The sequence below is a fragment of the Solanum tuberosum genome, unplaced genomic scaffold (genome assembly GCF_000226075.1).
Source record: "Solanum tuberosum cultivar DM 1-3 516 R44 unplaced genomic scaffold, SolTub_3.0 scf00313, whole genome shotgun sequence".
Taxonomy (NCBI): Eukaryota; Viridiplantae; Streptophyta; class Magnoliopsida; order Solanales; family Solanaceae; genus Solanum; species Solanum tuberosum.
In genome coordinates, this window is record NW_006239248.1 from 133,523 (window position 1) to 146,839 (window position 13,317).

At 36.4% G+C, this 13,317-nt stretch overlaps 1 pseudogene; it reads left to right on the forward strand.

Moving 5' to 3' along the window:
* Window positions 1-3,934: 3,934 nt before the first annotated feature.
* Window positions 3,935-13,031, forward strand: LOC102598563 (mitogen-activated protein kinase kinase kinase 1-like; annotated as a pseudogene).
* Window positions 13,032-13,317: the final 286 nt, after the last annotated feature.

Sequence of the window (13,317 nt, forward strand, 5' to 3'; positions counted from 1 at the left end):
GTAAGTATTAATTTAATAAAAATATTTTATAAAAGAAATAAATAAAAAAAAGGACGGGGGATTGTTGGAGGTAGGGGAGAGGGCGGAGGAGTTGGGTAAGAAAAATAATTTAAATTTTATTTTTTTTAAAATCATTTTTTGGGGGATAGTAATACTTTAATCTTTAATTTTTAATCAATATTAATAGTTTATTATTTAATTTTTGTCAGGATGAAATATTTTATCCATGCGCAATATCATGTGTCAAGGTTTTTTCAAATAAAAGAGAGAGTATTACACACACCACTGATGTGTGTTTCTCAAACTAATAAGTGATAGTTTGAAACTAAAAAAAAAGGGAATAGTTTAGATGTATTTTTTTACACTTATCTCTTTATTTTTATTACTTTTATTTTGATTTCACTTCACTTTCCATCCCACCCCCACTTCAAGCTAACCTCCTCCCTTCATTTTCTTTCTTCTTCTTCACCTCTCACTCCCATCCTTCCCCACCCACGTCAAGTTGTGTCCCTCCCTATTTTCTTTTTTTCTTCTTTAGTTAAATTTCATTCCCTCAGTGATTTTTTTTAAAAAAAGAATCATACTATTTTTTAAACTTTGTTGAGTTAATGATAACAAAATCAATTATTTTTGTAAGAAAAGTCAAAATTTTGAAGGTATCATCAATTAATTTATCTTATTTTCATATAACTTCAAAATTAGAAATAATAATTTTGAAAGAATCAATAAATTCCCCAAAAATTGAAAGAACTTGATTGAAATTAGGACAAAAAGTAAATGTGTAACGACTTGATTCCGTTGTTATGAAAAAGTCAATGAAGAAAGAATTGGGACCAGAAAACTTTTTGGTAGTAACTTGAAATTCCTAGCCAAGTCCAGAATTGGATGAAATCGGAGTCATTAAGGTGTAGGGAAACCTAGAAATAAATGAAATATCTAATTGTGAATTTGACTACATTAGTAGATAGCTAAGACGATAAGGAACTTGTACCACTTTACGGAATAAAATTTGGGCGAGTAAAACTCTCAAAAATGATCTTAGCGTGAACGGGTACATTCTGTCTCCGTTGATGCCGTTGTAGCGGGATTCTGGGTGCTGTAGCGGGATGGGTCCTTTGTAGCGGGCCATACGTGACTGAAAGTCGCTAATAAACTCCTAAACGATCTTATTTGACACTTTTCGATTTTTAGAGCTAAGAAGGCGACCCCAGACGAGTTTTTGACAATTTTTCACTATTCTTGAGGCTAAAGGTAAGATTTTAACACCCTGAATCCATTTTTTGATCCGTAGAACCTATTTATTATCGATGGGGAAGAGTTTTGATCTGAGAAGTATGGTGGAAAAAGCCCTAATTTGGGTCTGGGGATCAAGGTTTGACCTAGGGTTGATACTATTGATTATGATCCGGGTAATTAGGCCTCGTTTATTGATCATTGCGTTAATTGTATATTTTTAGACCACGAACAAGCGAGAATAATTCGAAAAGGGAAGATTCAAGTGCCTTAGGGGATTCAAGCTTGGATTCGAGGTAAGTGATGGTTGTGATTTCATGCTGGTGTGATATATGTTTGTAATTGCTCATTATAATGCATATGTGAATGCTGCATTATTGATCACCCTCATCGTGAATGAGGATAATTGAATAATTGTATGCCATGAATCACCTCTTGTTATATGATTGTAAGAATATATATTGTGATTGTGATTTATTGAATGCATCGGGTGTTGCGTTCCGACACACTAACTTGGATCGGTTGCCACTTTCCGACATAAACATGGGATCGATTGCCACGTTCCGGCGTAAATATGGGATCGATTGCCACGTTTCGGCATAAATATGGGATCGATTGCCACGTTTCGACATAAATATTGGATCGGATACCACAAACTGGTACACTAACAGTTTGGGTTTGGATTCCATGAGAGGACCATTGAATTGGGTTCCGTGAGAGGACCATTGAATTGTGTTGTGTATCTACTTGTGTTGATTACGTTCATATCTAATGGTGATTGAGGTTGTAAGATTGTTGTTGCTCTAAAATGATAACCAATGTGTATTATTGAGAACGTAGAATGCTATATTGATCCTGAAAAGATGACTAATATTGTATATGTTCGGTATATGCCTGTTTATAATGTTGTTGTTACTTGCATGTGTTTCACTTATTGGGATAGCAACGTGATCCTACCAGTACACTGTAGTTGTGTACTAATACTGTACTTGCTTGTTCTTTGTTAAGTACAGGGCATCTTCAGACGGCTATTGATAGACCTCAGCTAGGTGACTATTGAGCGTGCCCAAATTCAAGGGTGAGTTAGTTCTTTCAGGGTGCCATGGATCTTTCTTGTTTAAGTCCACTCTTTTCGGACTCAAACTATTTATTTAAAGTGTTGTTTAGTTTCGGGGTTGTACCCCTTGTTCTTAGACTTGTCGTTAGTAGAGTTTTGGTACAATGACTTTCAGGTTCTAGGGGTTGAATTTCCGCATTAGTTTGGTTAGTTAATTGTTTAAACCTTTGGAGTTTATGAGAACTCCATTTTTATTGTCATTTAAACCTATTTCCGTATTTTTAAATGCCTTAGTTTTCATAAAATTAATTTTTTTGGGTTGTAGTAATGGTTCTCCCACCGGAGGGTTTGTGTGGGTGCCAATCACGACGATATGGGTCGTGACAATTATATTATACTTGCATGTATTTTTTATAATCTCTGCATATATTATTTATAAATTGTCTCTTTGATTAAATATTTTTAACATGTAACATGAAAAGCAGGAGGGTGTATTTTTTTTATTTTTGGGGGTGGGAGAGGAGATATATTTTCTTTCCTTGAAATTTCTTGTGTGATAATTGAAGCCTTTGGGAGATAGAAAATCAAAATAAAAAGCTCCATATTTCTCGCAAACCTGGCATAGGCTGCGGGTCATACAAGTCCGCTAGCATTTGAAATTCAATCATACCGTACAAAATAAAGATATTTATTTTAATATTATAATATTAAAATTTCTTACATACAGTAGCATATTCTGACTGCTTATATAATAATTATGATATTAAGTACTCCCTCCGTCTCATTTTATGTGGCAACATTTTCTTTTTGGTCATTCCCAAAAAGAATGTCACATTTCCTTATTTGGTAAGTATTTAAAGGTACAATTCATCTTTTATCCTTCTTGGTTCCACTTAATCTTGAAAAGAGTACTCCAATACATTTATTAGGAGAGAGAAAAATAAGTCTATTTTTTTAAGGGCAATTTGGTAAACATTTCAAAGCCTTTATCTATTTCTTAAACTCCGTGCCCGGTCAAATGTTGCCACATAAAATGGGACGGAGGGAGTACTAACTAACCGCTCCATCCCTATACTTTTCCTTCACGATGATATTTTAATTGCATTACGATATTTTTGTTTATTAATAAAAATTTGTCACCTCTTACCTATCTGCTGTTGTGGCATTTCATCAGCCAGAGGCGGTCAGGCCAGGATGATCATTTTGACCTTACTATAAATTCAATCAACACTTCGTTTTGTTCTCCCTTTCTTTTTTCCTTTGTAAAATATTTTTCAATTTTACATTTGACCTTATTTTAGTTAAATACTACTAAATCAAGTTAATTTTTTTTTGTCCGTTTATGTTTGTTTGATTTTTCGATTTCCATCTTCCCTTACCCACGACAAAAGAAAAGATATGACATTTCATCATTTAATAAAATTAAAGAAAGCTACATGAGTTGTTGTAGCGGGATGATCGAGATTATTTCAAGCTTAATTAAAAAAATAAACAAATTAGGAGAACTAATGGGACTGGTTCATTGTACCAAACCAATTAATGGGAATAGTTTATTCACATTACCCAATCATGACACGTGAAATTTATGAAATCCACTGTGTCAAATTAAAAATAAAATAAATTAGTATAAAAAAGTGTAGCTCAATCACTCCGCACTCCACCATAAGCACCGCGTTTCGTGTCTCCTTCGGTCCTACATTTGACGGACGGCGTTTACCACTCATTTCTCTCTTTTTTTCCTTCCCCTTTCCCTTTTTCCTCTATCCAATCTTCCCGGCAAAAACCCTATAATACCCAATTTCTGCAATTTTCTCCGATTTCCGCCGCTGCTATAATACTAATACATGGATCGAGCTGAATCCGGCAATGCATCGATTGCCAGGAATCTTTGCTCACAAGAAGCGCGTCGATTCTAAGCAAAAACGCGCCGAATCCTCCGTCAAGCCGAAGCCGAAGCTACAGCGGCTGAACGCTCGGAAGAATATCGACTACGAACCTTCTATGCTTGAGTTCAGCGGGGATAAGAGCTTTCGAATCGAAGGAAAAAATGGTGAGTTTATTGAATTTTTTGAAAAGTTGGGATTTTCTGGTCCTGATGATTTCGCTATCCCTACGGATGAATGGGATGCTATGATTGTGCGCTCCTCTTTGGATAATCATGTGATTGATGTTAATAGTAACGGCAGTTGTTGTGGAGGGGGAGGTAGTCAGTGTTCGGGTTCTGGAAGGGTTATTGATCTAGGTAGTAAGTTAATTAAGGAGGATATTTGTCGATATTCGGATAGTTCTAAAACTAGTGATGTAATTCAGCAGCAAGTTCAGTCAGCCGAGTTAAATTATGGCAGAGGTGGAGTTGTTTGTGCTGCTAGAGTGATTAGTGATGTGTCTGGAGCGGATACTAGATTAGATGATGGTGTTACAGTGAACGGAGTTGTTTCGAATGGAAATAAACCTGTAAGTTTACTTGGAGGTGGTGGTGGAGGAGGGATCAGGGGTTTAAGGCCGCCTCTTCTCACTCCTCCACCGGTCATGTCACTGCCAATTGTTGATGATGCATGCTCTACTTGGGATATTTTTAGGGCCTTTGGCCCTGAAGATCATAGGGAATCAGGAATCGCGGGTCATGGGATTTGTAGATCTGAGGTTGTCAATGGAGATGAAGAATATATGAAGGATGAGGAGGATGAGGAGAACAGTAATAGGAGGATATTAGGAGTGAGTAGCTTACTGTCTCAGTCCAGTTCTTTCACCAATACTTCAAATGATGACGATTCTTCCAGCTGCACGACAGAGCGTATGTCAATCATCTCACCGAATGGGAGATTCACACGCTTCATTACAGGATGGGACAAGGGAGGTCTCCTAGGACGTGGATCATTTGGATCCGTCTATGAAGGAATTTCACAGTAAGCCCAATGCTATGACTCATCTTCATTTTTTTTTTTGTCTTTCCAATTTTTAGCATGATTTTCTAGAAACAAACACCCCTTTATTATGGGGTTCTTTATATGGTGGATCAAATTCTTCGTTTACAGCTACTTTTCTTGGCTGTGATTTTGGCGCAAAATCTCATTACCTCGAAATTAATAGACCAGGAAACAGATTTCTCATAGCCTCGGTTTATATTGAAGGCAAGCACATCTGTCTGTTCGAAAGTGGAACTACTAAATAGAGCTTCAAGGAATGAAGGCTTATGTAGTATTTGATGTATCAAGATAATACAAGATGTTATTTGTGATTCTAAATCTTAAGGAAGTAATATATTTCTGAGGATTTGGTAATGGAAGCTGTTATCTAATTATCATTAATCAATTTAAGGTATAAGAAACTTTATATTTCAAAAAGATATTCCATTGTTAAGAAAATAGTTACTTGACATTCAGTGCTGAATATGTATTGTATGAATATACAGTGTAATTTAAGGTTGGCTACAGTTACCCTTCGGGGTGGCCCAGTGGTTTAGGCTTGGGACATCCTTGTTAGAGGTCTCAAGTTCGAAACCCCTTGCCAGTGAAAGCAAGAGGTCTCAATTTAAAGGTCTTTCTAATGTGTATATATTTTAGAATTTTATGGCTTGTTTAACCTTTCCTGCTTTCACAGTTTCTATTGGAAAGTAACCTTCTGTGTTCACATTGCTGCAGTGATGGTTTCTTTTTGCCGTGAAGGAAGTGTCATTACTTGATCAAGGTGATGGGGGAAGGCAAAGTCTATACCAACTTGAGCAGGTTTGTACAATATTTTTGATGGTGCTGGAGTTTATCCGAAAACTACTTATTTGTGCTGGAATTTGGAGACACACCTCCAGTAAAAAGTTAATAAAAGTGGAACAATGCCCCCAAGGCCTAGCTCAAGTGGCAAAAGGTGGAGGATTTGTGACTTAGGTCGCAGGTTCAAGCCCCACACCATGCAAAGCGAAGCCCGGTATTTAAGTGGAGAAGGGTAGAGGGGCGGGCCCATTATCCACCGAGTTTAGAAGGCTGTGATTGGTCCAAAGGGCGGGTCACAGACGGATTTCTCGGTTATCAAAAAAAAAAAGTGGAACAAAGAAGAGGTATTTGGACTAGAAATGGACCATCCTTTTATAAGATCTATGAAATAAGTTTGAATGATGAAGGAAGCTACTATTATGAGCATATGAAATTGTCATTATATTTCTAGATTCTCATGCTTTCTCCTTTGTGCTTCTTGGTGGCCTATGTTCTACCTTAGTGGCATATTCACTGATTTGCGTTTGTTTCTTTTTAATTTGGCTTTTTAGGAGATTGAACTTCTAAGACAGTTCGAACACGAGAACATAGTCCAATATTATGGAACTGACAAGGTAATGCCTTCTCAATTTTGTGCTTCTGCTTGCTTTAAATGGCTCCCCTCTGAAGAACTGTTCTAATTATTTCCCTGTGAATGATTACTTTTTTTATATAAAAGCCTTTAGTCTGAAGAGTGCACATTTTATCCGTACATGTTGATCCTATATGCAGAAATGCTTACCTTGCTAAATTTCTTTGATCTGTATGTCTCATCCTCACTTTTGGCAGTTTAAATGTGAAATACTGTCTTAGGTTTCAGTTTGTTGTTTATTTTCTGTCTTGCGTCTTTCCTTTCAAAATTCACTTCGGTTGTCACGTTTTTCAGTACCATGACTAAATTGGATAAGCTGTCTTAACACTTCGATCTCCTTTGCATTGTCTAGCAATCTTCTCTCTGTAGTTGATCTTTTTCTTCACTCCTGGTTAAATTTTTTGCAGAATGATTCGAAATTGTACATCTTTCTTGAGCTGGTTACACAAGGATCTCTGTTGAATCTTTACCAGAAATGTCACCTTCGAGATTCGCAAGTATCTGCCTACACAAGACAGATTTTACATGGTTTGAAGTATTTGCATGACCGAAATGTGGTTCACAGGTGACAAATCAGAGCAACAAATGTTTGCTCTCTATACTGCCCCTTCTTTTTATCTGTATTAGATCTCTTTTACCAATTTTAATTATTTTTTTCCCATGTCTTATGTCTATTATTGTGATACACTGGATACTGAACGAACTTAGGAGTTAAGCCTACTGTCTCTTTTGAAGAAGGGTATAAGTTGTTTGCGGATGGTTGCAAGTTAATGACATTTAAGTGAATCTTTTGAATTCAGTATGCCTATTTATTTAATTGACCGTGGTCAATCACTTTTCTCATCTGCTTTCAAAGACTCTAGAATATCTTTATGAACTGTTTTTTTTTTATTGTGGTACTGTATATCTTTATGAACTGTTTTCTCATCTGGTTTGTTGTCAAAGTTTAGGAAGATGAGAAATTGTAAGGTTAAATGATCTATAAACTTGAGCATACTCATGCTAGCATGTGATTAATTTGTACTTGTAAAGAAAAGGCTCCTGAATTGTGATTTGTGAAGGATTGCTGAGAAGGTGGCCCTTTAAACAATTTTTACGAGTCAATTATCTATATGAAAAATTATTTATTAAAAGAAGGATTTACATGAAAATTGTTTTCCTTTAGTTTTTATGTTTTTTCGTATCTTGTTTGCAGTTGAAAGTGGTGGGTCCCAAATCTTTGAAAATGCCTGCACAATTACATAGGATATTGATATTCTTTAGTTTATTTTCTTGTAGAGATATTAAATGCGCTAATATATTGGTGCATGCTAATGGATCAGTCAAGCTTGCTGATTTTGGCCTTGCAAAGGTTGTCATTTCATCGCACTCTTGTCCTTTATTTTTTCTTTCTCATTTCGATGCTTTTATTGTCTTCCAAACTTCCAGGAGTTTTTAATCTTTTTTGTATGTCACAATTTCTGATAAGCGGATTCATTCGACATGCATGCAGGCTACTAAGTTGAATGATGTCAAGTCTTTCAAGGGTACTGCACTCTGGATGGCTCCTGAGGTAAGTTTTGATTTGTCTTTTGATGATTAAAAGGAAATCGGCTAATCTAAATATATATGTAATATTGCAAATCTTTATAGGGGCCTGCTTTGGTGTGATAAAGAACATCAATGTTGGTGCATTTTGCAACGTAATATAACAGAAATCAAATTTTAAGTGTGTTAAATTTAGCTTCCGAGTACATTAATAAGTTTGGGGTTCTTTCATTCCTGTTTCTTAGCAATCATCAATTAGCATCAAGAAATGGATATAATACTCTTTTGGGAAAACATGTACTTGCCGCATGCAACAGGAGTCTCGTGTTCTCATACTTGCTTCTTAGCAATTACCATTCAGCTTTGAGAAACAGGATTTAGTAATCTTTGAAAGAACCCGCAATTGGCACGCACACTAAGAGTCTTGTGGTCTTAGCTTATAGTGTTAATTTTTTCACATGGTGAACTGTTTAAATATGAATTTGAGTTGTTGCTCTAGTTATTATTATCCTTTTGAGTGAACTAGTGCTTGTAGGCAGATATTGAAAATAGCTACTCGACAAGGTTTCTCAGTCACCCAATGTGTAATGATTTGTGTGTCAAGCTGCTAGCCAGAGAAACTTGTTTGGTTTGTTTCTTGCAGTTTCAAAAGCTCAAAACCAAGTTATTGATAGCAGCTTCTAGCGTATGCCTCATGGGTGATGGGCCAAACCTATGATCTCATATCTAGTGCGAGGAAAATTGTCTCCTCCTTTGTTAAAGATTGAGCCTATATGTCAAGCTCAATCTGAAAATAGGTGATGCAGATTTTTAGTGGTGTGTGGATGTGTGATAGAGGTGGTTCACATTGCATATGTAGATCTTAGGTTTGCATGACTGTTAATTTTCTGTCAGCTTGCTTATTTTACCTTCTTATCAATGTATTGGCCTATATCTAAATATTAGATGTGACATTTCATTGGTCTTCTCCTCCTGAATCCAAAAATTTAAGCCCAAATAGTTTTGTAGTAGCTCGAGTTCTCTATTCTTTACAACTTCTACAAGCAAATCTAAATAACTTGTCTATTTATTCTGAGTTTGAGGTTGCAGAATGAATTCTTCAGTGTTCTTTTTGGGTTCATGTGTATCCAAAAAGGAAGTCATAGGAGTATTTCTAGACGAAGCAATGCACTTATATCACTAATTAGTAATACATATGGTAGAAAATCTAATATCTATAGATTGTTTTGCAAGTTTGTATGAGTGTGCCATTGCAAAATTTTGTTTACCATGCAGTTTTATTGTGGGTTGTTAACATATCCACTTATTTATTTCATTTTTTAAAATTTGAATCCCATCTTCTATGTAGGTTGTGAACAGGAAGAACCCAGGTTATGGACTTGCAGCTGATATATGGAGCCTTGGCTGCACTGTCCTAGAGATGCTTACTCGCCAGTTTCCTTACTCCCACTTAGAAAATGTACGTAACCACAAACTTCATATTCTTTTTCCTTCCTTGAATATTGATTGGTCAGACATGCTCATCAATGGTTTTGAACTCATAACCTCCTAATCCTCCTGAAATAGCTTGTTGTGGTACTTGTTATTGGTAAAATCTAGACAACTGTTATTGCTGAAATGGTATTCATTTTGCCACATGAGGCTGAGGGTCTAATACACTATCCCTTAATCTGGTGAGCTAATTCATGCTAAATATTTCTAATTGCTTATTATTTTTGAAATTTGATACCTGGTTATTCACTTTGATTGGACGATGTGCACAAGGCCTATTCCAGAAACGATGATTGGAATGCTCTGTTGTTGAAACATATAGAGTATAAATCAATACTTAATTAAGCTGTCTAAACCAAATTGTATTTGTACCTAAATGAAATGGCTATTGAATTGTGGAATTATCCATGCCTTTGACCTATTATTTACTTTGGTCTTCTCTTTTTCCAGTTATTGTAAGGAGGATAATTTTTTGGAGGTGTGCACCATTAGCTGTAGATGTTTGGGATCTATATTCTCACATGAAATGTGTTTGTTTATGTTACTGTGCTATGTTAAGTGATCTTTAGCTAGTTATATTTGATTAATGGAAGACCACTGTTTAAGGTGTGTGTGTGTGTGTGGATTTTCGGACGAGGAATAAGAGTCTGTAAGTTGGAAGTTACCTCATAATACATGAACAATAACTGTTCTCCTGTCAAATGCTATATTAGTTTATGAGGTTTCCTTTCGTTATATTTCTTATTATGGTCAACTTAGAAAATGTTATCCTTGTGCAACTGTCTTTAACTTGTTTATATAAAAATGAAAAAAGGAGGAGTTGGGTGGGGGGATAAGATTTCTTTGATTGAACACCTTCTTTGTGGAGATGCTGATGTGTGCAAATTCACTATTTTTTGAAGAGTGACCATGTATATTTTGTAGAACAGCCAATGCAGGTACTGTTTCAGATTGGGAAGGGGGAACCTCCAGCTGTGCCTAATACCCTTTCGGAAGATGCACGCAATTTCATTAACCACTGTCTGCAAGTGGATCCAAGTACCCGTCCAACTGCTACTCAGCTCTTGGAGCATCCGTTTGTGAAACAAACACTTCCCTCTTCCTCGGGGTCAGCTTCACCTCTCAATCTAGGCAGGAGGCTTTGAAATCTTGTTGTAAGTTCCAATGGTTACTTTGTCATCTATTTTTACTTATGATAGTCACTTGATCAACTGTAGTGTTAGAATTTCAAAATGCTACCATGTGCACCTTGATTCCTGCCATTGTTTCAGTTGAGTTATCAAAAAATTCTGCCATCTAATTATTGATATCTGTTTTAGGTATAAATTCACACAATCATTTAAAGAGAATTTACATGTGTTTTGTGTCACTTGAACAATTACAATAACAAGTATGCCTCAATCCCAAATAAGTTGGGATCTTGGTCAAATCTGTCACTATCTTTAGGATAGCCTTTCCTTCATCACTCCTAGTGCCATAAACATATCCCCCTTGTTCTATTGGTTAAAACCATCACTATTTTTACCCACATGACCATTTATTTCTCTCCCAATGAAGATGTGTTGGTCACTTGAATCATTAGTGTATCAAAAAGTGAATGGCAATGTAAAAGAAGCAAAATGTTCCATTAATATCCATCTGTGTCCGAATATGTAGTTTCTTCGTTGTTTGCAAGGATAAAATCAACTAGTCTCCAGATTTTAGATATTATTAGAACCTATAGAATTGAGAAGTATTCAAGCAAAACTGAACTACTAATTCAAAGTGGCTATTAAAATGCTTAAATTTGTTTGAGAGAATCACAGTATACTCTATATAAGGTTGAAACATTTGACTTTTTAGGGATAAGATTTTTTTATTTTTTATTTTTTATAAAAGTAACTTTGTATTCACATAAGAAAACTCATCAGCTAAAGATTGATGAGGTGGGATTTACATCCCGCAGGGGGTAATTTCAAAAGCCAAAAACTGGGCAAAAACTTTACAATTTTTTGGGAGAAGCTAAAAGGTACCTCATTAATAATACATTTACTTGTAATAAAAGGTACCTCATTAATGAATATGCTGCTTTGATGAAGAAAAGAAAAGTCTAAAATTATTGATATTATGAGAATCCCCGGTGATTTAGACACCCCTTGTTATGAGGGCCTGATCCTGGTGGGTGCATTAATTGATAGACCATTGGGCGAATCCAGATGGTAGGGCTTTGCTTGGCAGATTCTGGTTCGCCCTGTGCAAGCATTGAGTTGGGCCATGTGACCTGTGTGCAATAGGGGACCGATTTCTTGGACTTCAGAGAGGAGGGTAATGTGTCAAGCAGGTTTTCCAGTCCTCTTGAGATTTTAGTCCCTTTATTGGAAAGACCTTTGATATTTAGCCTTTCATTGCGCCCCTCCTTCATTCTGAGTACATTCCTTTCCTAGCCCATTCTGCAAAGACATTGTGTGGTTTAGCTTGTTGCTTTCTCAAGTACGTTGACTCATGTGAAAGGGCACTTCCACCGACAAACATGATAATAATCCAACGGTATGGCCTTGTGTAGGGTGCAAACTTCGGAAACCAGGGTCTAACTCCGACAAAAGTGACTTAGTAATTTCTCTCCAAGTGTCCCAAGTCTTGGTGGGGCTGAATTACCTGGCACAAGGTACATGTATTTAGTGGAATACTGGAGGGACATGTAAGCTGGGCCGAGGACCAATATAAAAAAAAATGAAAAAGAAAAACTGACGAACATGATAACAATGCTCTGTTCTGAAAATATATATGACTCCTTTCCCTCTTGCTTATCAGGGCCACGATCTTGTCATAGTCATTTATCACCTTTCTCTTTCTACTATGTGCCTTTGGATGGACTTTGATGTTTTATTACAATCTACTGGTCTCACTGTACTTTATTAGTTAATCTAAGATATATTTATGTAATTTTTCCTGCAGCTCTGTTCTTCCTTGTTGGATCCTCAAAATTTTGAAGGGGGTTTAAATGGATGCGTGTCCTAGAATCTGTATTCGAACACTGAGTTCAGACATTTGATGTTTTTGAAACCACATCGAGAGCTGTTTGCAATCGTGGTCAATGCCTTTGCTGCAGTGTAATTTTGATCCCCCAACCCCCTCGGTTCTTTCCTCTTCCCGGCGCCTCTCTCCCACTCCACCATGGAAGGAAAGAAGAGGTCGGGGTATTGTGTTGTATATGTAGTTTAATTCATAGTTGAGTGCTTGAGCCGGTATGGGATGTAAAGATAGAGTACCCATTTGAAATGTATATATCACTAGAAGAGGCCCATTTGTTGCTTCCTACCCCTCTTGTTTATTTTCTTTTTTACTTATTTGGTCCTTTGTGTTGTAAAAATCTAATGTGTACTGCATTTCAATTTTCTCGGAACAAGCTGTGGGCTAGCGGTAAAAGAAGCTGCTAGTGTCTTTATAATTATGTGGAAGATGGTAGAATCTGTGAGGGAAGTGCGTATTTTGTCTAACTCAATCTCAAAAGCTAGTTGATAGAAGTGAACACATGACTATTGTGGAACAACAACAATCTTGCATGTCTAGAGTTGGATATCTGGAGCATGACAATAAAACATGGGGGACCAAGATTTGGCAAGTTAGATGTGAGGTTACGCCTGGTTGATATGAAGAAGATTTATGAAGGAGTATGAACAATAATATGGAGA